The sequence below is a fragment of the Pongo pygmaeus genome, chromosome 16 (assembly GCF_028885625.2).
Source record: "Pongo pygmaeus isolate AG05252 chromosome 16, NHGRI_mPonPyg2-v2.0_pri, whole genome shotgun sequence".
Taxonomy (NCBI): Eukaryota; Metazoa; Chordata; class Mammalia; order Primates; family Hominidae; genus Pongo; species Pongo pygmaeus.
The window spans coordinates 96,321,015-96,347,400 of NC_072389.2; the positions used below are offsets into that span (position 1 = coordinate 96,321,015).

The window sequence follows — 26,386 nt, forward strand, 5'->3', positions numbered from 1 at the left end:
GGAGTGATTCTAAAATCTCTACGTAAGACTTTATACCATACAGAGTTACTCATGAAAATCCCTTAAATTACCCATACATTTATTTATTTACTTATTTTTTTATTTTTATTTTTTTTTTTTGAGACAGAGTCTCGCCCTGTTGCCCAGGCTGGAGTGATCTCGCGATCACTGCAATCTCTGCCTCCTGGATTCAAGCGATTTTCCTGCCTCATCCTCCCGAGTAGTTGGGATTACAGGCATGCACCACCATGCCTGGCTTTTTTTTTTTTTTTTTTTGTATTTTTAGTAAAGACGGGGATTCTCCGTGTTGACCAGGCTGGTCCTGAACTCCTGACCTCAGATGATCCGCCCACCTCAGCCTCCCAAATTGCTGGGATTACAGGTGTGAGCCACCGCGCCTGGCCAAAAAATACACATCTTTAGACATGAAAGTCACAGTCCTCATAATGAGATGCTCACAGTGTAAGAGGCATTTGTGAGGCTCACTGAGAGAATAACAGGCTCCCATCGCATCTATCTCTGCTTATTCTGGGCACATACTCTGAGCAGAATGATAGGTAGACTCGCTGGCACTATTTAAATTGTCCTCTCCCCTCCCCTCCTTTCTTCCTCCTTCCTTTCTTCTCTTTATTTACACATACATGCTACAAGGGTTTAAACATCCACTTGCTCTTGTTGAATTTACACATGAATTGCATGGAGGTCTGAATATAAGAGGAAGAAAATTAATCTGATCCCAGTGAGAAAGCCCCGAGCACAGATGTAAAAGAAGAAATCAGCAAAATTGTATTGATAATCCTATTTCCTGAAATAGATCTCTCATATGAAGTGTAAGGAGATTTTAGAAAACAGCTATTACCTATTCTGAGGGAGATTAGACAAGGACAGTGCAGGGGGAACTGGGTGCTTCATCATATTAGATTGTCCCTGGAAGCTGAAATAAATAGGCTTACAGAAAATTGGATTATTAAGCAGAAGATAAACAAGAGAAACCTATGTGGCAAGTGAGGGAAATTAATGGAGAGATGAAAAGAAAACAAGGGAAAATGCCAGGCATTTAGGATAAAGTGTGAAGATATAGTATGAGGGAAAAACACTTTACGTTTCTGAATAAAATAAATCAGGTGGAAGGAAATCAATAATCAAAAACTTGTTCTCTCTCTCACTCACACCACACACACACACACACACATACACACACACCCCATTGTAAAATCCTTAAGGACAAAGAGCTTGTCTATTTTCTTCACTGCTCTCTCCCCAGAACTTAAAACAGTGCCTACCTAGCATATAGTAAGCACTCAATAAATATTTGTCGAATAAATGAATGCAAGACTTTAAAAAACTGAGATGGGTCATCTTGTACCAATTAAAACAAGACTACTGACCCTAAGCTATCTCTTGGTGTAACTCTTAAACTTGGTACAAAAATAAAGACTTCTGGCTGGGAGTGGTGGCTCACACCTGTAATCCCAGCACTTTGGGAGGCCAAGGCGGGTGGATCACCTGAGGTCGGGAGTTCAAGACCAGCCTGGCCAACATGGTGAAACCCCGTCTCTACTAAAAATACAAAAATTAGCTGGGTGTGGTGGCGCATGCCTGTAATCTCAGCTACTCGGCAGGCTGAGGCACTAGAATCGCTTGAACCTGGGAGTGAGAGGTTGGAGGGAGCCAAGATGGGCACTCCAGCCTGGGCAACAAGAGCAAAACTCTGTCTCAAAAATAAATAAATAAAGACTTCTCCCAAATTTTATGCAGAAAAAATTCAAACTTAGATGATTTCCAAAGATCTTAATAATCAGGACAACCGTGAACTTCTCATGCAACAGTCAATGCCTGAGACAATGGAGTGAAAGCTACCAGATCCTTAAGAGAAAAGTGCCCCCAGGACTCTTAAAGCCAGCCCTGATGTTGGCCACGGGAAAAGACAATCAAGGAAAATCTCCGACCTTCGGTGAAATGCAGAGACTAAAGAACCCCTGTGCTGCGTGTGATGTGATTTTGAGAGAAAAAAAAAAAGGTCAGGTGTGGTGGCTCACGCCTGTAATCCCAGCACTTTGGGAGGCACAGACAGGAGGATTCCTTGAGCTCAGGAGTTAAAGACCACTCTGGGCAACATGGCAAACCCCCGTCTCTACAAAACAAAAACAAAAAACAAAAAACAAAAAAACAGAAAAATAGCCAGATGTGGTGGCACGTGCCTGTGGTCCCAGCTACTCTGGAGGCCGAGGCGGGGAGATCGCTGGAGCCTGGGAGGTCGAGGCTTCAGCGAACCAAGATCACGCCACTGCACTCCAGACTGGACCACAGAGCAAGATTGTCTTAAAAACAAAACAAAACAAAAAACAAAACAAAACAAAAACTAACGGAGCCCTGAAAAAGGAGTGCAATTCATCAATCCGCTGACGGTGATGGGCCCCCTGGCCCGGTGCCGCGCGTCCTTAGGTCCTGGTGGGGGAGTCGGTCAGTCAATGCACGGGTGAGCAAATGAGTGAAGCAACGCGAGCACAGCGCTGGCCCGGATCTAACTCGGCGGGGCGGCGGGGCCGCTGGGGAGGTGGCAGCCCAGCCCCGAGCTGGACATGGCAGGCCCCTCGGCCTGGCCGGTGCCTGAGAACCCTAGGATCACAGCGTTGGGCTGGGGTGGGACAGGGCCCGGCAGCATCCCCCTACACAGCTGGGTCAGGGCCTTGTTGTGGCCGGGGCAGGCCAGGCAGCGGAGTTGGCGCGCGGGCGAGCGGAAAGCGCAAGACCCCCGGAGCCCGGCACAGCGCTCTTCACCACCGGGAAAGGCGGCTGGGCCTGACCGGGCTCCCGCATCCCCCAACCCCGGAGCGTGCAGCCGTCCCAAACCCTCAGCGGTCTCCGGCTTCCAGGTGGGCAGCACCGGAAGGGAGCGGCGCCGCGTCCTCACCGCCGCGAGGGGCTCCCCAGCCCCGTCCCCGCCGCTTCACGCCCTCCGCGTGTAAGGACGGGGGCCCGGGGACCCCTGCAAACGGCTGAGAGCCCAAAGCCCGGCTCCTCCGCCCCGCTCTCCCTCCCCGGCGCTCCGGCCGCGCGGCCGCTTCCGGCACCGAGGACGCCCCGGGCTCCAGCGTTCAGCCTGCGTTTCTGGACACCCGGGATGCGCAGGGGGTTGGACAGGACCGCCCCAAACCTGCGTCGTGGGGCTTCGCCCTCCTGAGATCACCCAGGCAGCCTGTGCGCGGCCCCACCACAGCGCCTGAGGCGGCACCGCCTGAGCGCGTTCAGAAAGTAGGCAGTACTTTTATTTTTATTCTTATTTTGAGACAGGGTCTCGCTTTGTCGCCCAGGCTGGAGTGCAGTGGAGCGATCTTGGCTCACCACAGCCTCGAACTTCCGGGCTCAAGCCATCCTTCCGAGTAGGTGGGACTACAGGCGCACGCCACCACGCCCAGCTAATTTTTAAACTTTTTGTAAAGATGGGGTCTCGCTACGCTGCTCAGGCTGATCTTGAGCTCCTGAGCTCAAGCGATCCTCCCGCCTTGGCCTCCCAAAGTGATGAGATTACAGGCGTGAGCCACTGTGCGCAGCTGGTAGTACTTTTTGTACCTTGGGGACAAAAATAAAAACCCAGTCACCTAAGTGGCACTCCTACAGCAGCAGTGACTTAATAACTGGAGATAGAAAAAGAAAAAAATAAAAAAAATACTGGTGTCTGAACAAAGAGACATACTTAGAAGAAAACTGTATTATACTGACTGACAGGCCTAATTCCCATCCCTTGTGGGGCGTGGGGGGCAGAGCACTTACTTCCCACCCCCGAAACCCCCCAAAATGATAAAAATAAGTGAGCAAAACGACCCAAAACAGCAGCCCTAGCTCCCATCATTCCCAAGCAGTTTGCTGACTGACTCACCTGGCATTTCGTGGATGCAAAGAAGAGCCCCTTCCACCAGGTGAAGAAGAAAAGGGCGTCTGGGCACTATGGCTCATGCCTGTCATCCCAGCACTTTGGGAGGCCGAGGTGGACGGATCACTTGAGGTCAGGAGTTCAAGACCAGCCCAGCCAACATGGTGAAACCCCATCTTTACTAAAAACACAAAAAAATTTGCCGGGCATGGTGGCACCTGAGGCAGAAGAATTGCTTGAACCTGGGAGGCGGAGGTTGCAGTGAGCCGAGATCGTACCACTGCACTCCAGCCTGGGCAACACAGTGAGACCCTGTCTAGAAAAAAAAAAAAAGGAGAAAAGGAAGGAGAAGAAAGGGGGGGTGTTTAGGGGGGTTTATCTGAGGGTGGCCAGGCAGCTCCTGGAATCTGCGCTGAGGAGCAGCCAGGCCTGGGGGCAGGGACGTCCAGGGGGAGCCAAAGCAGGCCCAGCTTGCCTTCCTTTCTGTCTGCGCCTCTGTTGCTCGGTGGCATCTTTTTTCGACTCACTGTGTCCCTGTTTCTGTCTTTCCATCTTGCCATCACTTGAATCCTCTGTTTGACTCTGTCTCCAACTGTCCCTGCCTCAGGACAGAAATCTCTTCTCTCTCTTTCCCCAGCTCACCTACTTTTCCCCTCTCCCCGCTGTGCAGAGCTGCTCCCTCACCTCTGCTGAAACACGTGGGTCTTTCCATGATCCAGACAAGTTTGGTGATTACACTAACTGACCCTGTCTCTGGATGTCCCCATCCAGATCCCCAGGGCAGACTGAGCAATGGGCTCAGTCTCTGGGGCACTTCCCCACAGGGGCAGCTGCCCCCTCTGCCCTGTGGTTGTGTGAGCATGTGGGGTTGGAATGGGGACACAGTCCACTCTTGGGAGTGGCAGTGAGTGTGAGAGTTCTCAGTTAAAGGGCAAAACCTGGGGACACACCTCAATAAAAGGCTTCTATTTAGGGCAGTGAAACTACTCTGTATGATACATCCATACTCTGTATGGATGCATGTCATTGTACATTTGTCCAAACCCACAGGATGTTCAACAGCAGAGTGAACCCTAATGTACACTGTGGACTCTGGGCAATGATGATGTGTAGGTTCGTGGATTGTAAAAAATGGACTGCTCTGAGGGGATGTTAATCATCGGGGAGGCTGGCAGGGAGTACACCGGAACTCTCTGTACCTTCCTTTTTGCTGTGAACATAAACCTGGTCTAAAAAAAATTAAGTCTTAAAAAAAAATTTTAGCTGGGTGCAGTGACTCATGCCTATAATCCTAGCACTTTGGGAGGCTGAAGGGGGTGGGTCGCTTGAGCCCAGGAGTTCAAGATCAGCCTGGGCAACAAAGTGAGACCCCCATTGAATTAAAAAATTAGCCAGGCATGGTGGCACACACTGTAGTCCCAGCTACTGGGGAGGCTTGAGTCCAGAAGGTCAAGGCTACAGTGGGCTATGATCACACCACTGGCACTCCAGCCTGGGCAACAGGCAAGACCTTGTCTTAAAAAAAAAAAAAAAAATCAAGGACCGAGAGCAGTGGCTCACACCTTTAATCCCAGCACTTTGGAAGGCCGAGGTGGATGGATCACCTGAATTCAGGAGTTTGAGACCTACCTGACCAACATAGTGAAACCCCGTCTCTACTAAAAATACAAAAATTAGCCAAGCATGGCGGCGTGTGTCTGTAATCCCAGCTACTTGGGTGGCTGAGGCAGGAGAATCACTTAAACCCAGGAGGCGGATGGTTGAAGTGAACTGAGATCGCACCATTGCACTCCAGCCTGAGCAACAAGAGCAAAACTTCATCTCAAAACAAAACAAAACAAAAAATTAAATTTTTCTTAAAGGGGAAAAAGAAAATAAAAGGCTTCTATGTTAAGGAAATCCCACAAAAAGAGGTGCTCCTGGAAATCCTGCAGAAAAGCCTGAATGTAACTCTCCTAATGTCTTGTGCTCCCTTCTGCAGATTTTACAAATATATAGAAATATATGTACATTCCTAAGGCTTAAAGATAAATTTCACATGTGACTGTGAAATGAGATCGTAAAAAGATGTTTCTGTTCTATACGATTCAGGGTGAAAGGCTTTCTAAATGCAGTATGTTGCATTAGTATCTTCATACAGCCTCTTCCTGACATCACGGTTCTATGCTTATATATCATGCATTAACATTGCTGAAAATCTATGTAAAAACTTGGCCCAGGAAGAACCTAATTAAAATATGCAGTTTCCTTGATTTAATATGGCCAAGATTTTGCCAAAAAAATTCTACATGTTTTCAGAGACAGCTCTGGGAACAGAGCTTTTTCTGTCGCTCTTTCTCAAGACACCCCCTTTGAATCTCAGTGAAGGACCAGGAAGGTACATCACCAGCCAAGAGAGACCATCTCTGAAAGACACAGCTGCTTAGATGTGGGGCCAGTGATGATTGGTAGATTTATTCTTCTAGATTCTTTTTTTTTTTTTTTTTTTTTTTTTTGAGACATGTTCTGGCTCTGTCTCCCAGGCTGGAGTGCAGTGGCAAAGATCTTGGCTCATTGCAACCTATGCCTCCTGGGCTCAAGTGATCCTCCCACCTCAGCCTCCCAAGTAGCTGGGACTACAGGTGCACATCACCACACCCGGCTAATTTTTTTTAAAACTTTTTTGTAGAGACGTGGTTTCGCCATATTGCCCAGGCTTTCTAAATGTTGAATAAACCTCAAAAGAGAAATGGCAGCATTTGCTTCTTTGTAGAAACTGAATGTGGCAAAATTCTCCCATCCTGAATCACAAATTAATTGTTCAAATGGCTATTTCTCATCCAAGGTGTTAGACAGTTCTCTCATTTCCAGGGAGTTTCATGAAACCATGGTTTGCCTGGCTTCTGTTTTTTGTTGTTGCTGTTGTTGTTGTTGTTTGTGGGTTTGCTTTCTAAGAGACGGGGTCCTGCTCTGTCATGCAGGCTGGAGTGCAGGGCACAATCATGGCTCACTGCAGCCTTGAACTCCTGGGCTCAAGCGATCCTCCTGCCTCAGCCTCTTGAGTAGATGGGAATATAGGCACATGCCACTGTGCCTGGCTAACTTTTTAACTTTTTTGTAGAGATGGGGTGTCACTGTGTTGCCCAGGCTGGTCTTGAACTCCTGGCCTCATGAGATCCTCTGGGCTTGGCCTCCCAAAGTGCTGGGGATTACAGGCATGAGCCACCAGACCTGGCCTGCGTCTAGTTTCAAATTGTGCTCTGAGAGTCCCAGGGATGGGCTGGAGCTGCCCTCCTACCCCACACAGAGCAGCTCTGATTTGATCTGTTTTACTTATTTTCCTAATGTAGTTGTTGTTTGATTAGTTATACATTAAACATCAGTTATATAGCAACAGCCCCCTAATCCAGCCCTGTAGTTGTCAAACTCTTGGGTTTTTAAAAATATTTACATCTGTAATTCTAAATAATAAAGCTTATATGTCTATTGATTTTTTCAATTTGAACCACCATCTACTGACTTCAAACTTCCTACTCTGAAAAATGGAGACTAAGCTCTCTGACCATACCCCCAACACCTATACACAAACACACCATTTCCCCCTGCTGATCTTCCCCAGAGAGTTACATCACAATGTTAAAAGAAATCAAAAGTGTTTGTTTGTTTATTTGTTGAGACAGAGTCTTGCTCTGTCGCCCAGGCTGGAGTGCAAAGGCGTGATCTCAGCTCACTGCAACCTCCACCTCCCAGGTACAAGTGATTCTCCTGCCTCACCCTCCCGAGCAGCTGGGATTACAGGCATCCGCCACCGCACCCAGCTAATTTTTTGTATTTTTAGTAGAGACAGGGTTTCACCATCTTGGCCAGGATGGTCTCGAAATCCTGACCTCGTGATCCACCCACCTCAGCCTCCCAAAGTGCTGGGATTACAGGCGTGAGCCACCGCGGCCGGCCCTCATAAGTGTTTATATCATGATGACTGTAGAAGGTACTATTCACCCTGCCCATGACAGGAAGAATGGCTAACTCCAAGTGTGAGATCGGGCACAGATTTCCAGAAGTTAACAGATAAAGTGAGACTTGAAGAACACGCCTAGGGTAGCAAGGAGACAGGGGAGCTTGGGTGGAAGGGCATTTGGGGAATTGGAGGTATGAGGGAAACTGAGAGGCGCTCAATGGGAGGGGCTGGAGGGGTGGGGAGCAGGGGGAGATGCCAAGGAGTTCAGTGCAGAGCAGTGTCAGATCAGATTTGCATTGAGGAACATGCCTGTGTGGTGCCTGATGAATATGGACACAGGGGTGACTGGAGGTACAGCTGGGCCTACCCCAGCTGAGCCTCGTGAGTGAGCTGCCAGCGAGTTCGGGGTAGTCCTCTGGCAAGAATGTCACTTGTCGGAAGTCAGAGGCCACCCAGGGACCTGGTTGGATGGGGATGCCAACCATGAGAGTAAAGAACAGCCCAGGCCGGGAGCGGTGGCTCATGCCTGTAATCTGTGCACTTTGGGAGGCTGAAGCGGGTGGATCACCTGAGGTTGGGAGTTCGAGACCAGCCTGACCAACATGGAGAAACCCCGTCTCTACTAAAAATACAAAATTAGCCTGGCGTGGTGGCATATGCCTGTAATTCCAGCTACTCAGGAGGCTGAGACAGGAGAATCGCTTGAACCTGGGAGGCGGAGGTTGCGGTGAGCTGAGATAGCCCCATTGCACTCCAGCTCTGGGCAACAAGAGCAAAACTCTGTGTAAAAAAAAAAAAAAAAAAAGAACAGCCCAGCTTAGAAGGGAGAAAGATGAGTTCTCATCTGGGCACGTCGAGTTTCAGATGCCTGTGGGAGCTGTGGGGCTGAAGCTGGGGAGAAAAAGGCCGGGAACAAGGTGGAGAAATATATATTTTAAAAATTATATTAAAAAATATATTTTTTTATGGCTGTAAAATTTCCTTTAAAAAATTGGCTTTGTGTGGGAAAAAAATGTGCTGAGAGTTTGCTTTGGAAGGTGAAATGCCCACTTCTGGGGGGCTGGGGTGTCAGCCGATCTCAAGATTCAGAGGAGGGGATGCTTCAGACAATAGGGAGGACTTTGGAGCTGCAGCAGCAAAATGAAAGGTAAAGTGGGAGAGGAGCTGAGGTGGAGGCAAGAAGCAAGATGGCAGAGGCTGCACCAGTCCTGGTAAGACCCCTGCCTAGACAGCCCCCAAGACCTCTGGCAAAGTCTAATGACCCCACAGTGGGGTGTGATTAAATGTTGTGGGGGAACCAAAGACAAAGTTGAGTTTTCCTTCAGAATCTGGAATAGACAGAGAGGCAGCGCACAGCAAGTCAGATCCCAAGAGGAGACGAGGCCAGAGTCCCTGGGAATCACAGCAAAACCCCAGGGAGGCCTTGGAATTCCGAGATCCATGGCTCACCTGGATTTCCAGTGGCTTGGGAGCCCCTAATTGAACTGTCCAAGATGACGGAGTGAATGAAGTCCCACACTGGGGTGGAGGGAGAAGGGAAGAGGGCCTACCCCAGCTAAGGCCTGGGTGTGAGCTGCCTGGGGAGTGTGCGTCACAGACGTGGGGTAAAGGGAGATTTCAAGGAAGAAGAGGCCCCAAACGCCAGGTGGTGCTGGGAAGCCAAGTATGATGGGGAGTCCATTGGGTCTAGTGACAAGGAAGATGGCAGATGTCACACTGCAGATGGGGGAAGAGTGAACAGGTGCCGTGGATTGAATATGTGTGTCCCCTCCCCAAATTCATCTGTTGAAATCCTAACCCCAAGGTGATGGTATTAGGAGGTGAGCCTTTAGAAGGTGATTAGGTCATGAGCTAAGAGCCCCCAGCAGTGAGATTACTACCCCATGAAAGGATCCCAGAGAGTTCACTCTGTCTCTCTCTGCTCCCCACCACATAAGGATACAAAGAAAATTCGGCCATCTGCAACCCAGAAGACATCCCTTGCCAGAACTCAACCATGCTGGCACCACGATCTCATTCCAGCCTCCAGAATGTGAAAAAGTGCATTTCTGTTGTTTATAAGCCTATGGGAGTCTAAAGCAACCTGAATGGACTAAAATAGGTGATGAGAAAGTAAAGCACAGAGTGCATATGAAACTTTCTAGACACTTGAACATGACGCTGTCCTGGGAGCCCTTTGGTTATATTCTCCTCCAAAAGCCCAAAGACCGTGTAATACCATCACACAGCTATTTTGTTTTGCGTATTTTTCTGGAAAAAAGGATAAAACAAATTATGATTGTGTATGATTCAAAGTCCCACCAAAATCTGTATGCCCCTTTCTCACAAAGACACATTTTACGTCTTTGTTACAGAATTAATATGGGTTCTTTTTCTGAAAGTTCCTGGGATAACTCTTGTCCCCAAATTGTGCCAATTACTGAACAGAGAGGGTTCTGCCTTAAATGAAGAAATGGAATTATGATTGGAACATGTCATTGCTAATTATCGCTGCTCCCAAAAGAAGATGTAAACAGGTTCAGGTTCCTTCCTTTTGTTTCATTTGTTTGTTTGCTTGTTTGTTGAGACAGGGTCTCAGACAGGCTGGAGTGCAGTGGCACGATCATGGCTTAACTCACTGCAGCCTCGAACTCCCAGGCTCAGGTGATCCTCCCACCTCAGCCTCCTGAGTAGCTGGGACTACACGTGCGCGCCATCACACCTGGCTAATTTTTGTATTTTTTTGTAGAGATGGGATTTCACCATGTTCCCCAGGCTGGTCTTGAACTCCTGGGCTCAATCGATCTTCCCGCCTCGGCCTCCCAAAGCGCTAGGATTACAGGCGTGAGCCGCCTCATCAAGCCCAACCCCCTCCCTTTGAAATAGACTGGTTGTGGATCTCTGTGTCAGTTCCCCAAGAGGATGGAGAATCCAGTTCTCCCTGGATATATTTTTGTAAAGTACACCAAAAGAGAGGACTAAAGCCAGTGTGGAAATAACCAGGGCTGTATGATGTTGTAGAGAGAAAAAGGAAAGCAGAAGGAACCCTTAGGACTGGTGTATAGGTTTCTTGGTGTCTTGACATTTCCACCTCATTTCTTATTTTAAAGAAACTGAAAAAGTGGTGGACATAGAGAAGGGAGCGCCTCCTGGCTTATGCCGAAGGAGAGCGGAGAGACAGGTGGCAGGAGGGGGAGATGGAGTCCAGGGAGCACTTTCTTTCTTTCTTTCCTTCTTTCCTTCCTTCCTTCCCTTCCCTTCCCCTTCCTTCCTTCCTTCCTTCCTTCCTTCCCTCCCTCCCTCCTTCTTCAAACAGAGTCTCGCTCTGCCGCCAAAGCTGGAGTGCAGTGGTATGATCTCAGCTCACTGCAACCTCCACCTCCTGGGTTCAAGCGATTCTCCTGCCTCAGCCTCCCTAGTAACTGGGACTACAGGCGTGTGCCACGACACCTAATTTTTGTATTTTTAGTAGAGACGGAGTTTCACCATACTGGCCAGTTTGGTCTCGAACTCCTGACCTCAAGAGATCCACCCACCTCGGCCTCCCAAAATGCTGGGATTACAGGTGTGAGCCACCACACCTGGCCCCAGGGAACACCTTTCATGGAAAAGACTTGAGCATTTTTAAATGCTGACACACTGTGGGCAGAGAGTCTGGAGACAGTGGGAGAGACCTGGTTTTGCAGTTCTAGGCCAACAGGAGGGGTGGGATTGAGAGCCCAGGAGCAGGGACTGGCCTTCAAGAGAAAGGGGTGAGCATTCAAGCAGGGTGTCTGGTGAGGGCTGGGAGGGACAGACCAGGAAGTTGAAGGAACTCTCATCTGATGGATTCTCTTTGTTCTGTGCAACAGGAAGAGAGGGGTTAGTGATGGCAGAGGGATGGAAGGGATGCTGAGCTGACAGAAGGTTTAGAAAAGCTGGTATGAGGAAGGGAGAAAGAGCTGGCCAGGGAGGTAGAGCAGGCTGGTAGGAAGTGTCAGAGGGACTGTGGGTGTTCCCCCAGTATTCATCTTCTCTTCTTCCATGGGAATGGAATATCACTGGTCACCCAAGGACCAAAGGACAAGGGTTGGGTTTTTTATTTTGTTTATGTGCTTGTTTGTTTTTATCCCAGCCCAAACATGTTTATCATGAACTCCCTTTTCAGAGCAATGAGAAGCCTCAACATACTTCTTTTTTTTTTCTTCTGAGAGAGGGTCTCACTCTGTCTCCAAGGCTGGAGTACCAGCATGATCATGGCTTATACAGCTTTGACCTCTGGGATCAAGCAATTCTCCCACCTCAGCCTCCCAAAGTGCTGAGATTACAGGCATGAGTCACCGCACCTGGCCCCCAACACACTTCTTGACAGAGTCTATGGTATCTGCAATCTGAGGATACACACAAAATGCCAAAGTGTTATCTCTGCACCAAGGCTGCATTTTCCAGAACTCTGACCCCATTTGCAAAAAGAGTCCAGCAGCAGTGAAGGGCCCAGTCTAAGGTGTCACTATTCATCTCATGGCTTCCCTGGAAGGAGAGGGGGGCTCTGCACCACAGCATGGTGTGAATTTTGCCCAGCACTATGTTTTTAATATTCGTGTATACTGACTTTTCTTTTTATTAAAAATTGGGCTGGGCGCGGTGGCTCATGCCCGTAATCCCAGCACTTTGGGAGGCCGAGGAGGGCGGATCACCTGAAGTCGGGAGTTTGAGACCAGCCTGACCAACATGGTGAAACCCCGTCTCTACCAAAAATACAAAATTAGCCGGGCGTACTGGCGCATGCCTGTAGTCCCAGCTACTCGGGAGGCTGAGGCAGGAGAATCTCTTGAACCCAGGAGGCAGAGGTTGCAGTGAGCCAAGATTGCACCATTGCACTCCAGCCTGAGCAAACAAGAGCAAAACTCCGTCTCAAAAAAAAAAGTGATTAAATATAATATACAAAAAGGCATAAAGAATAATGCAAAACACCCATGTCCCTATCATCTAGTTTAAAGAAAACATTACTAAGAACATTCATCTCTGACCGCATCCCTTCCCCCTGCCCTTAAGTACCTGCTCCCTGCTCCCTTGAGTCTGGGATCTTTCCTTCCCACGCCTCCCACCATACCGGCCCAGAGAGGAGGGTGTTCTGTGGTGCGGCGCATTGCAGGTGGGTGACCAGGCTGCACTGCAACATTGCAGTAACAAATAGAGAAATCATGAGAGCAACAAAAGAGAGATGAGAACTGTACTTCAGAGATAGAAATACAAGCAATTGCAGAGACCGAGACCAAAAGCTTAGGTCATTAACATGTTAGCGTAGACACGGTGACAAGTCCAGTGGGTGGCTATCTTAGGACACAGAAACCTGTCTGTGAACAAACCACAGGATAATGACAAAGGGGCCTGGACTAGGACTGACCCCTCCAAGCTGTTCCTAGCCAAGGTTTCACCAATATTCAGGTGAGGAGGGATTGCCATTTAAAACAGAAGTAAAGTTGTGGCCACACCAGTGTGTTGTTATCAGAGGTTTGGTATCAGCTGGCTGGTGAGCTGCAGAAGTCTATTTCACTGTGTGGGTTAGTTTTACTATTTTTTTTTTTTTGAGACAGAGTCTCGCTCTGTCTCCCAGGCTGGAGTGCAGTGGCGCGATCTCGGCTCACTGCAAGCTCCGCCTCCTGAGTTCATGCCATTCTCCTGCCTCAACCTCCTGAGTAGCTGGGACTACAGGTGCCTGCCACCACGCCTGGCTAATTTTTTTTTTTTTTAATGTTTTTAGTAGAGACGGAGTTTCACCGTGTTAGCCAGGATGGTCTCGATCTCCTGACCTCGTGATCCGCCCGCCTCAGCCTCCCAAAGTGCTGGGATTACAGGCGTGAGCCACTGCGCCCGGCCAGGTTGGTTAGTTTTTCTTAACAAGTCAATGCTCAGATGCATCTACCCACCAGGTTCACAATTTGAATGAAGAAAATAAAATGAAAGCCCTACTGGATTGTTGGACATCTTGAAGTACTTCCTTAGGGACAGATGGATGAGAGGCTGTTGGTTGACATTTAACTGTAGTCTCAAATTTATCAAACATCTCTGCAATATGTCCAAGTTAGCCTGGAAGTGAACTGGACTTCATGGCCAACTGGACTTCATGGCCAGAGGAGCTGCCTGCCTTCCAAGCTGTGCTGCTAGCACTCTCCTCTCACCCTGTGCTGGGCACAGTTTACTGGCTTAGATTGTGGGCCTGGAGTTTTCTTTGTGACAAAGTTGTTGTTGTTTTCTTTTTTGAGACAGTCTCACTCTGTTGCCCAGGCTGGAGTATAGTGGCATAATCTCAGCTCACTGTAACCTCTGCCTCCTGGATTCAAGCAATTCTCCTGCCTCAGCCTCCCAAGTAACTGGGACTACAGGCACATGCCACCATGCTTAGCTAATTATTTTTTGTATTTTTAGTAGAGACAGGGTTTCACCATGTTGGCCAGGCTGGTCTTGAACTCCTGACCTCAAGTGATCCGTCCACCTTGGCCTCCCAAAGTGCTGGGATTACAGGTGTGAGCCACCGTGACCAGCCTGTGACAAGGTTTTTAACTATAAATTCAATTTCTTTAATTAATATTAGGCTATTCAAATGACCTATTTCTTCATGAGTAAGCTTTTAAGTTTTTCAAGGAATTTATCCGTTTCATCTAAGTTACTGAATCTGTTGGCATAAAGTTGTTTATAATGTTCCCTTGTTATCCTTTCAATATCTATAGAATCTGTAGTGATGTCTCCTCTCTCATTTCTGATATCAGCAATTTGTATTTTGTCTTTTTTTCATAATCAGTTAGGCTAGAAGTTTATCAATTTTATTGATATTTTCAAAGAACCAGCTTTCAGTTTCATTGACTTTTTCTATTGTTCTTGTGTTTTCCATTTCATTAATTTCCCCCCTTTGATCTTTATTATTTCTTTTTATTTGCTTACTTTGGATTGAATTTGCTCTCTTTTTCTAGTTTCTTTAAAAAAAAAATTTTTTTTTTTTTTTTTTAGACTTGAGTTTTTGCTCTTGTTGCCCAGGCTAGAGTGCAGTGGCGTGATCTCAGCTCATCATAACCTCTGCCTCCCAGGTTCAAGCGATTCTCCTGCCTCAGCCTCTAGAGTAGCTGGAATTACAGGCATGCGCCACCACGCCTGGCTAATTTTGTATTTTTAGTAGAGACGGGGTTTCTCCATGTTTGCCAGGCTGGTCTCAAACTCCTGACCAGGTGATCTGCCTGCCTCAGCCTCCCAAAGTGCTGGGATTACAGGCGTGAGCCACCGCGCCCGGTCCTACATTTATTTTTTTACACCTTTTAGGTCAGAGCAGAAGAACTTGAACATTTTCTAGTTTATTGAGGTAGAAGCTGAGGTCATTGATTTTAGTTCTTTCTCCTTTTCTAATATAACCATTTAGTGCTATGAGACCACCAGGCCTTGGTGACGTTCCTGACCACCAGATAAAGCCTCAGCTGAGGCCAACCTGAATCCAAACCACTAGTTTTCAACGCTCACTACACATTAGAAATACCTGGCAAGCTTCTAAAACTAGCCATGCTTTGGCCCCACCCCAGGCCAATTAAATGAAAATCCCTGGGAATGAACCTCATTACCAGGTGTCGTCAAAGCTCACCAGGTAATTCTGTTGAGCAGCCAGGACTGGGAATCACCACTCTAGGCCACTGTGTTTTGAACTGTCTGTAATAACAGCAGTTTTCTGTTTCATTTTCACTTTTATTGTTATTTTATTGACTGATACTTTTGTAACACACAATAAAGATGAATCATATGGCTTCATCCACTGGAGGTATCCTTTATAAAAAGTGGTTCTTCTATGCCTCTTAAACCCAGGTGTTCTCATTATCCTGCAGCATCATCAACAAGGTAGGAAAGAAGGGTCATGCACGTGGATCTTGCAGCCACACAGATATCTTATCGTGGACCAATAACAAATAGTTTGTGGACCACTCTAGTCCAAGGACCGCACTGCAGCACTGTCAAGCTTTCTTGACTGTGAGTCAATAACTTCTTCTTATTGTTTAAAGTAATTTTCAGTTATAAGAGGCAGATTCCAATTGAAGCACTCTATCATAGACATATCCATCTAGGCTGCAGTCATCGGATGACATGTTGCTCTCTCTTTCTCACAGGAGAGATGCAGCCATCCCAGAGTACGTGCTTAGTCATGGTTTATTTGATGGTGACTGCGTCATCACTGTGCCCTCTCATTCTGGCTCCCTTTCCAGAGCAGCATTAACACAGGTGATACAAACGTCCCTTTCCGCCACTGTTGACACCAAAGGAGATGAGAACGTCTGGGTTTAAGAGGCAATGGAAGCACCATTTTTTTTTTTTCATAAAGGAAACCTCTAGAAGCCACATGATTTAGAGGTATCTTTTCTTTCTTTTTTTTTTTTTTTGAGACGGAGTTTTGGTCTTGTTGCCCAGGCTGGAGTGCAGTGCTCACTGCAACCTCCATCTCCCAGGTTCAAGCGATTCTCCTGCCTCAGCCTCCTGAGTAGCTGGAATTACAGGCATCCACCACCACACCTGGCTAATTTTTTGTATTTTTAGTAGAGATGGGGTTTCACCATGTTGGCCAGGCTGGTCTCAAACTCCGGACCTCAGGTGATCCACCCGACTCGGCCTCCCAAAGTGCTAGGATTACAGGCGTAAGCCACCATGCCCGGCCAAGGAACATTTTCATCTTTTGATCACAAGCTCCTCTTTCAACTTACAAATACGAATTTTAACATATTTGCATTGTTCTTTTTGTTGCTCAAATCATCCTGTATTTGGTCAGAGACAGCCTTTTCACATGAACCCCTGTGTCCTTTTAATCAGACTCCGTAGTGCTGATACCTTCCTTGTTCAGCTGCCCCAACCTTGGACTAGCCATTTGGCAGGAGCCCTGGTTTCTTTTAGTAGAGAATGACATACAGAGACCATGAACTAGGCAAGCTGTATCCTTTTTTGTTTGTTTTTTTTTTTTGAGACAGGATCTCAATGTCACTGTCTCCTTGGCTGGAGTGCATGGCAGTCACAGCTTACTACGGCCTTGAACTCCTGGGCTCAAGGGATCCACTAGCTTCAGTCACCTGAGCAGCTGGGACCACAGGCACATACCACCATACCTGACACTCTCTCTCTCTCTCTATATATATATATATATTTGTTGTTGTTTGTTTGTTTTTGTAAAGACAGTATCTTTTTTTTGAGACAGAGTCTCACTCTGTTGCCCAGACTGGAGTGCAGTGGCACGATCTCGGCTCATTGCAACCTCCGCCTCCCAGGTTCAAGTGATTCTCCTGCCTCAGCCTCCTGAGTAGCTGGGACTACAGGCACGTGCCACCATGCCCAGCTAATTTTTGTATTTTTAGTAGAGACAGGGTTTCACCATATTGGCCAGGCTGGTCTTGAACTCCTGACCTTGTGATCCGCCTGCTTCGGCCTCCCAAAGTGCTGGGATTACAGGCGTGAGCCACTGCACCCGGCCAAGACAGGGTCTTTTTTTATTTTTCATTTTCTCAGCCTGAATATGTTTGTAGACAAGGTCTTGCTATGTTGCCCAGGTTCTACTCTTTTTAAACACAAAAATTACATAATTTTTCAGACAATCTGTTTTGCCATATTGAGAGGCCTTTGCATTAAGTCTGCTAATGCCCTGCCAACCACCACATCACTTGGGATTTGGAGTCCCTTTGGGTTAGAGCAGGGTTTCTCAACTTCGGCACTACTGACATGTGGGCTGGATCATTTTGTTCTTTGGAGGCTGTTCTGACACTGCAGGTAGATGCCAGTAGCACCTCCCTAGTTGTGGCAACCAAAATGCCTCCAGACATTGCCCAATACCCCTGGGGGTGCCAAAATCATTCCCCGTTAAGAACCACTGGATGTCCTCTGGGATTCTATGAAAAACTTCCTGGAACAAACCAGAGAAAATCTGACTCCTGATGTCACATCCATGCCAGCTTCCTGCCTCTGTTTCCCCATTTGTCCAGTTGGGGTCATGACTACAAGATAAAACAGCATATGGTGGGAAGCAATGGGACCTGCAAGGAGTCATCGTGGTACTCATGAGGAGCAGACATAAGGTCACAAGCAGCACTGCCCTGGAGCTGCATGGCACTGTGCTGGCTTTGCCAAGATGGTAGGGCATCCCACTGAACTGACTCAAGTCCCCAAGATTGCTCCAACTCTTGTATTCCCCCCAGGCCTCTTTTTAATGTTGGCGTTGTTTAAGATCTTTCATTTTACTGTCAAAAAGAGAAAGTCTCATTTAATTCATACCAGATGCTGAGTGAGTCGTCATGAATCAATACAACATTATCCAAAAACCACCAACATGAATCATAAGGATAAACAGGACTTTTTTTTCTCCCTGCAAAACAGTGACTAAAATAGTGCCTTGCCCTTTTAGGAAAAAAAAAAAAATTCTGAGGTTAGGAAGAGGCCTAGGGCCCTGCTGGTGTAATCCACGTGTCCATGAGCATGGAATGGTTCAACTGCAGGTCCTAGGGAGGCAGTGTATGAGGCCTGCAGCTGAGCCAGGCAGACACGGGCTAGAGAAGGTGTCCCAGAGTCAGGATTCAGGACTGGGGGTCCAGCAGCCCCCTGAAACTTATGCAATCCTCTGTTTCCATCCCAGTCTCAAAGCTGTCTGAGACTCAGAGAAGTTTTGTCACCCTCATCATGGATGAAGAGGCTCTTGGGAACTGTGGAGGGTCTTCTGGGAGGTGAGCATCCCAGAATTCTTCTGCTGCTGAGAAAGCCAAGGCAGCCCATCAGCCTCATGAGCACTTGTTTTCTCAGTCCTGCCTCTACTGTGATCCTGAGAATGGCACTCTTGAGTATGCAGGGGAGTCAGAAATGGTGTTTGTCCTCTCTGGGGCAGCAGGGAGGCTGGAGAAGGAAGGCTCTGGGCCCACCTAGGCACTCAGACTCTGACCCTTGAATGGAGGAAGCAAAAGCCAAGAAGAGGTTGGGGCTGACACATCTTTACAGTGTGGCCAGATGAGACTCTCAGTTGGTTCCAGCTTCTAGGTCCCCACGGCCTCCCTGTTTTCTGTCTTTTCCAGACCAGGCTCTTCAATTTCCCCTTCCATGTTGTGAGGGACTCCATAGCCTTCTTGTGAATTTCCCTTGGGGTCGGGGTCAGTGTCTGTTTCTTGCCACCGCAGCACCAGGCTCGTTGTTTCTGTAAGAGGCTCTGAGAGCTGTGTCTCCCACATCCCTCACCTCCCAGACTTGTGCAGTAGTCAGGAACATGCGGAGCTGGAACCACACTCGATGGCACCCATGAGGTCAAGTCAGAAGGGCTCCCTTCCGTTAAGGCAGAATCAGAGCCAAGGAGGCTGAGCGTTCCCTGCAATCACTGTGCCATCACTGATGAAGGAACTGACTCATCTGATGTGGGCCAGTGAGGAATGAGGAGGTTGGATGAGTGACCACTAAGACCTACAGCAATAGAGAAAATCGAACTGGCTGGGCATGGCAGCTCATACCTGTAATCCCAGCACTTGGGAGGCTGAGATGGGAGGATCACCTGAGGTCAGGAGTTCAAGACCAGCCTGGCCAACATGGTGAAACCTTGTCTCTACTAAAAATACAAAAATTGGCTCAGTGTGATGGCACGTGCCTGTAATCCCAGCTACTCCAGAGGCTGAGCCAGGAGAATTGCTTGAACCCGGGAGACAGAGGTTGCAGTGAGCTGAGATCGCACCACTGCACTCCAGCCTGGGCAACAGAACAAGACTCCATCTCAAAAAAAAAAAAAAAAAAGAAGAAGAAACTGTTCCCAGAGATCCTCAGTGCCACTCCAGGTTTCAGCGAAGCTCTGCTGAGGGGCCGGCGTCATGGACCCCAGTGTACACAGGCTCTACTAGGGGATCCCATCGAAGCCCCCTCCCCCGAATGGCCTCCAGGAATCTGTCCTGGCTCCACCTCTGGAACCTTCATTTTCTTACATCTTGCCTGTGGCTATCACCACACTTGGCAACCTACTGTGTGTCACCTAGCTCCCCTACTTATGGGATGACTACTTCAATTCTTCACTCTCTCAAACCTCCAAGGCCCTCCCATCCCCCCCTCACCTCTGGCCTCTGCCCACTAGAGGACCCCCGCTAGTAATACCCCTTAGTTGTGACAATCCAAAATGTCTCCAGACATTGCCAAACATCCCCTCAGGTGGAAAATCACCCTCAGTAAGAACCACTGATCTAGACCAACGGCCAGCTGCTCTGTCTCACGCTTGTGACCCACATATGGAATGCACACATTTGACTGACCTTCATCTGTCTCTTGATGCAGCCCTTTTTCAAAGCCCAGCATGGCTCGGCATGGTGGCGCACGCCTGTAATCCCAGCACTTTTGGAGGCCAAGCCAGGAGGATTGTTTGAGCTCAGAAGTTTGAGACCAGCCTAGGCAACATGGTGAAACCCCATCTCCACAAAAAATACAAAAATTAGCCGGGTGTGATGAAATGCACATATGGTCCCAGCTACTCAGGAGGCTGAGATAGGAGGATTGCTTGAGCCTGGGAGTTCAAGAACAGCCTGGGCAACATGGCAAGACCTCATCTCTTAAAAAATAAAAAAATTAAAAATTAAAAAACTTGATCACATTTTTCTGGAGGGGAATTTAACAATATTTATCATGAACTTTAAGTTAATAGTGTAATATAAAATAAGCTAAGCATGGTGGCAGGCACCTGTAATCCCAGCTACTCAGGAGTCTGAGGCAGGAGAATTGCTTGAACCCAGGAGGTGGAGGCTGCAGTGAGCTGTGATTATGCCACTGCACTGTAGCCTAGGCAATAGGGCAAGACTCCATCTCAAAAAAAAAAAAAAAAGAAAGAAAAAAAAAAAAGAAAAGTTAATAGTGTAATATTATGAATTACTGATACATGAAACATAGGTGAATCCCAAAAACATAATGCTGAGGGAAGAGTACATACACCAGGCGGGTGGCTCACGCCTGTTATCCCAGCACTTTGGGAGGCCAAGGTGGAAGGATCGCTTGAGCCCAGGAGTTCTAGACCAGCCTGGGCAACACAGCAAGATGCCCCATTTCAATTTTTTTTAATTAAAAATAATAATAATAAAAAAACCCAAAGCCCAGTGGACTGACAGGCAGACAACACACATACACACCCCCCTGTAGATTTCTAGGTGTGATTCGGACACCCCTGTGTCTCCCTGGTTCCAGTGTCCCCCTCAGTTGATCTGAGGAAAGCAGGACGCACCCACCCCTCCTGCATGGGTGTGGCTGGGGGTGGGCTCCACAGTACAAGCCTCTGCTAAAGAAATCTGCTTCCGCCGGGCAAGTGGCTCACACCTGTAATCCCAGCACTTTGGGAGGCTGAGGTGGATGGATCACCTGAGGTCAGGAGTTTGAGACCAGCCTGACCAACATGGTGAAACCCTATCTCTACTAAAAATACAAAATTAGCCAGGCATGGTGGCACATGCCTGTAATCCCAGCTACTCGGAAGGCTGAAGCAGGAGAATCGCTTGAATTTCAGGAGGCAGAGGTTGCAGTGAGCTGAGATCATGCCACGGCACTCCAGCCTGGGCGACAAGAGAAAAACTGTCTCAAAAATAAAATAATAATAATAAAAATAATAAAAAATTAAAAAAATAAAAAATAAATCTGCTTCCTAGTCTCTGGCTCCTCTCTCTTGGCCTGTCCAACCGCTTTATAAGTTGGATGTGGGTGGTCAATACAGTGACTCAGAACTACCAGCTCTCAGACATTTCCCTCCCAGCCCTGCATAGGTGGTCTAGCATCCCACACTGGGATCAGGAGGGGCTGCCCTGCCTGTCTGGGGCCTCAGCCAAGCCTGAGGCAGAAGGAGCCTGCTAACTACCATCCAGGTGCTCATTCGAGGCCCCTCTTCTCCTCCCCTCAGGATTCTTTCCCATTCCTATTTACCCAACCTCTCCCTCCTAACTAGAACCTGCCCACTGACATTTAGACATATTTAAATCTCTCCTGAAATTAAAAAAACAAACAAACAAAAAACTGGGCTTTGAAAACCCCAAATCTCCTTGCAGCTACCTCCTAATTCTCTCCTCCCTTTCAAAGCCAAACTTGTGAAAAAGCTGTCTGCATCCACAATCTCCCTTTCCTCACCTCCCACACATTCCAGTCTGGCTTCCCCCCTCATCAGTCCCCAGAAGCATCTCTCCCTAAGATGGTCAGCGATGCTCAGACCGCCAGGCTGAGCCTGGAGAGCAGTAAGCTGGCCTGGCCCAGGCAGGACCTTGGCCGTAGGAGCAGCAGTAGGGGACACAGTGGTTGGTGTTACCCAGGGTTGTCAATGTCAACTGCAGACGATAAACTAGAACTTCTGTGCAGTTCCAGAAAGAATATCTGGCCTTGAGTCCTGAGGCTATGCCAACACCTACTTACCTTCATTGATTCATTCATTCATCCATTCAGTAACTCTTTACTGAGCACACTTGGGCCAGACCCTGAGGTAGGCACCTGTTATAAACTTGGTCTCTACCCTCATGGAGCTAACTGCCTGGGCACTGGTCAGAGTCATGAAAATACACAAAGACGACCGAGATGCTTGATGGAGAAGTACAGAGTGTATTACTGTGGGATCAGATGTGGCCCGAAAGGTCAAGAAGAGATTTTCAGGCTGGGATCTGGCCACTGAGTAGGAATTAGCTAGTCCAGGAGGAATGGGGAGAAAGAGATGATAGGAGACTGGGGGAAAGGTGTCTCTTGGGGACAAAGAGGCCAGGGATTCCAGAATTGAAAAGGACCAGCAGGAAGCAAGTAGGGAGGGGTGGGGAGAGCTGGATAGAAATTATTTTTCTCTTCTTTTTGAGATGGAGTCTTGCTCTGTCACCCCGGCTGGAGCGCAGTGGCACAATTTACACTCACTGCAACCTCCACGTCCAGGGTTCAAGCAATCCTCCTGCCTCAGCCTCCTGAGTATCTGGGACTACAAGTGTGCACCACTATGCCCGACTAATTTTTTTGTACTTTTAGTAGAAACAAGGTCTCACCATGTTGGCCAGGCTGGTCTCGAACTCCTGAACTCAGGTGATCCGCCCACCTCAGCCTCCCAAAGTGTTGGGATTACAGCGTGAGCCACTGTGCCCGGCTGAAATTAGGTTTTTCTCTCTGCCCCTCAGCCTTTGTGCCAAGCCTTTCTCCTGCCTCACTCTGAAGGACTTTAGCACCCTCCACTCCCTTGATGTGGTCGACCCTTTTATTTCTCTTTCTCCCAGGACTCTGTCATGCCCGAGCTCTTGCATGTCCCTCCTCTGACCTGAATGTGAATGTTCTACAGAGCTCTACCCAGGCCTTACTCCCCTTCCCAACTCTTTTTCTTGACATTGTCTCCCATATTTATGGACTGTCACTTCTAACAGATCTCCAGTCCCAGAACTCTCCCCTGAGACCCAGATTCAGAGATCTCCTTGCCTGGTGATCATCTTCACACAGATACCCTGCTCACTATCTTAAACACAGCAGATTGCAGAGTTAGAAAATGTTCAGTCTCACTTTTGCTGAGAAAATGTAGAAAGTAACATAAAGCAGCCAGGTGTGGTGGCATGTACCTGTAGTTCTAGCCGCTTGGGAGCCTGAGGCAGGAGGATCGCTTGAGCCCAGGAGTTTTGAGGCCGTGTGGAGCTATGGTCACACCCTGTACTCCAGGCTGGGAAACAGAGTAAGATTCTGTCTCTTAAAAAAAATTAAATTAAAAATAACATAAAGCCTTTTTGTCCCCAAAAACTTGATTAAAAATAAATCAACGAAGACACAGAATCTTGAACAGAGCCTGAGCCTTCCACCTGAACCTATACACTTGACGCAGATGGTGGGCTGTGACTAGCCTTTCTTTATGCCAATAAGGAAACCGAAGTCAAACGAGCTTTGATTAGTTGATTAATCATGTTGAAACAAGGTCCCAGTAAAGCTAAATTTAACTGTGGCCTGCTCTAGATTCCAAATTGCATGCTTCCTCTTTTATAGTTTTTGCCAACTCATTGTAATCGGATTGTTGAGTCTGAGTGATGGGTATATGAAGAGTTCATTACACTTCTCTTCTGTGCATATCAAAATTTTTCATAATAAAAATCTAAAAGGAAACAATGTCTCTTTTTTTCTTTTCTTTTAGCCTGTCTTGGCTACTTGATTAGTGCTTGTCTACAATGTAAGTCTTAAACTTGCTGCTATGAGAGAATTGCTTGGACTCATGAAACACGCTTTTTGGAGGAAATTAGGTGATATGAGACATATAACTATGCCCTGTGTTGCAAATGACATCATCAGTGAATTAGTTTTCTTTTTGCTTCTTTTCTTTGTTCTTCTAACCATATGTGTGTGTAAATGTGTGCGTGTGTATACCCTGAGAATTTCTGCGCAGGGAGGAAGTGGTTCAATCTGCTTGTCTCTGAGCAGCCGTTGGCTTTCAGAATAAAGAAATGACTCTGCCTTGTTTCTGATTCATATGCAACATGAGGCTTGTTTTCATCCATGAGGTCTAAATTTGAACACCTGTCTTCTCCCCCTATAAAACGTAATCCTCTTTCCCCATAACATTGAAGAAGAAAAAAAACCTGGCTTTACATGCTGTTTAGGTTAGATCTGTAAGAGGAGCTTAAGTGTTGATTACAAGAAACACCGAGAGAATGAAAACTAGTTTGGAAACCTCATGTATCTCAGAAAACTCCACATGACAAACATACCACACAGCTTTTGTAGGCATCAGGTCAGAAGGGCAATTGCACGGGAGCCTAATTTGTAAAGGCCATTGTCATGTTCCTTCTAAGGACTGACTCAGCCTCCCATTCCTTCAACCATAACTTTTATTCCTTTCCACACTTCTCCCACTGCTGTCTTCATTTCAGCAGAAAAAGACAATCTCCCTTGACCAAAATATGAGGCCTACAATAGTATCATTTTGCACATTTCACCCACCTTGTTTAAATTTTTATTTTGATATACAGTCATCCCTGGATATCCATAGTGGATCGGTTCCAGGACCTCCCTCAGATACCAAAATCCATGGATGCTCAAGTCTCTGATATAAAATGGAGTAGTATTTGCATATAACCTATGCACATTTTCCCATATACAGAACGTTAAATCATCTCTAGATTACTTATAATACCTAATAAAGTGTAAATGCTATGTAAATAGTTGTTGTATTGTTTAGGGAACAATGACAAGAAAAAAAGTCTGCACATGTTCACTAGAGACACAATAAAAAAATTTCTTTTGATTCAAGGTTGGTTGAGTCCACAGATGCAGAACCCATGGATATGGAGGGCTGACTGTTAAGTTCACACATAGAGAAATCCCATAAGCACAGTATAAGAAACCCTATAACCTTTACTCTGGCCCCGCTTTTTTTTCTCTCTTTCTGTCTTTCTTTCTAAGTGCTGGAGTTTATCAATTTTATTAATATTTTCAAAGAATGAAATTTTGTGGGCTTTTTGAAACAGGGTCTCATTCTGTCACCCAGGCTGGAGTGCAGTGGCACAATCACAGTTAACTGTAGCCTCCACCTCCCAGGGTCACCTCCCACCTCAGCCTCCCGAGTAGCTGGGACTACAGGCATGCACCACCATGCCCAGCTAATTTCTGTATTTTTTGGAGAGACAGTTTCACCATGTTGCCCAGGCTTGTCTTGGACTCTTGATCTCAAGCGATCTGCCTGCCTTGGCCTCCCAAAGTGCTGGGATTACAGGCATGAGCCACCATGCCTGGCCTAACATATCTTTAAATTTCCTTTGTGATTTATTCTTTGACCCATGAGTTACTTAGTAGTATGTTGTTTAATTTCCAATTACTGGGGGATTTTTCTAGATTTGTTTTTGTTATTCTATCTAACATAATTCCATTGTGGTCAGAGAACATAATCTATAAGATATCAGCCTCTTAGTATTTATTGACCTACTTATAGTCCAGCATATGGTCTATCATGGGGAATTTTTTATGTGTCCTTGAAAAAAAAAGTGTATTCTGTAGTTATTTGGCACAGTGTTTTATAAATGTCAGTTAGGCAAGGTTGGTTAATTGTGTCATTAAAGTCTTACACATACTTAGTGATTTTTGTTTTCTTGGTATATCAGTGACAGAGAGATATTAAAATCTCTAATCGTAACTGTGGATTTGTCTAGTTATTGCTTTAGTTCTGTTAGCTTTTCCTTCATGTATTTTGAAGCCCCACTACTGTTATGGACTGAATTGTGTCCTCCCCCAAAATTTGTATGTGTAAGTCTTAACTCTGAGTACCTCAGAACATGACTGTAATTGGAGCTAGGGTCTTTACAGAGATAATTAAGTTAAAATGAGGTCATTAGGGTAGGCCCTAATCCAATATGACTGGTGTTCTTATAAGAAGAGGAAATTTTGACACAGACACAGAAAGAGGGAAGATAATATGTAGACAAAGGGAGAAGATGTCCCTCAGAAGGAATCAACCCTGTCAACACCATTGTCTTGGATGTTTAACCTCCAGAACTGTGAGAAAATAAATTTTAGTTATTGACACCATCAGTCTGTGGTGGCTTTCTATGGCAGCCCTAGCAAACTAATAGTTACTAAGTGTGCACATTTAGGATTGTTAAGTATTCTTGATGAATTGATTCTTTTAT

General features: G+C 46.9%; 1 long non-coding RNA gene across 9 annotated transcripts in view; it reads right to left on the reverse strand.

Moving 5' to 3' along the window:
* The window catches only part of LOC129014210 (uncharacterized), a 68,905-nt gene that overhangs the window by 14,058 nt on the left and 28,461 nt on the right, over positions 1-26,386 (reverse strand). For 2 of the 9 annotated variants that reach the window (XR_010124007.1, XR_010124008.1), the window contains 2 exons: positions 23,342-23,439; positions 18,015-19,220 (listed from right to left, as the gene is read on the reverse strand). The exons of 5 other annotated variants lie outside the window; for them this stretch is intronic. This is a non-coding gene — a long non-coding RNA (uncharacterized LOC129014210). Of the gene's footprint in view, positions 1-18,014; positions 19,221-23,341; positions 23,440-26,386 lie in introns of those variants that run through there. 2 more of the 9 variants (XR_010124010.1, XR_010124005.1) reach the window with 2 other exon arrangements.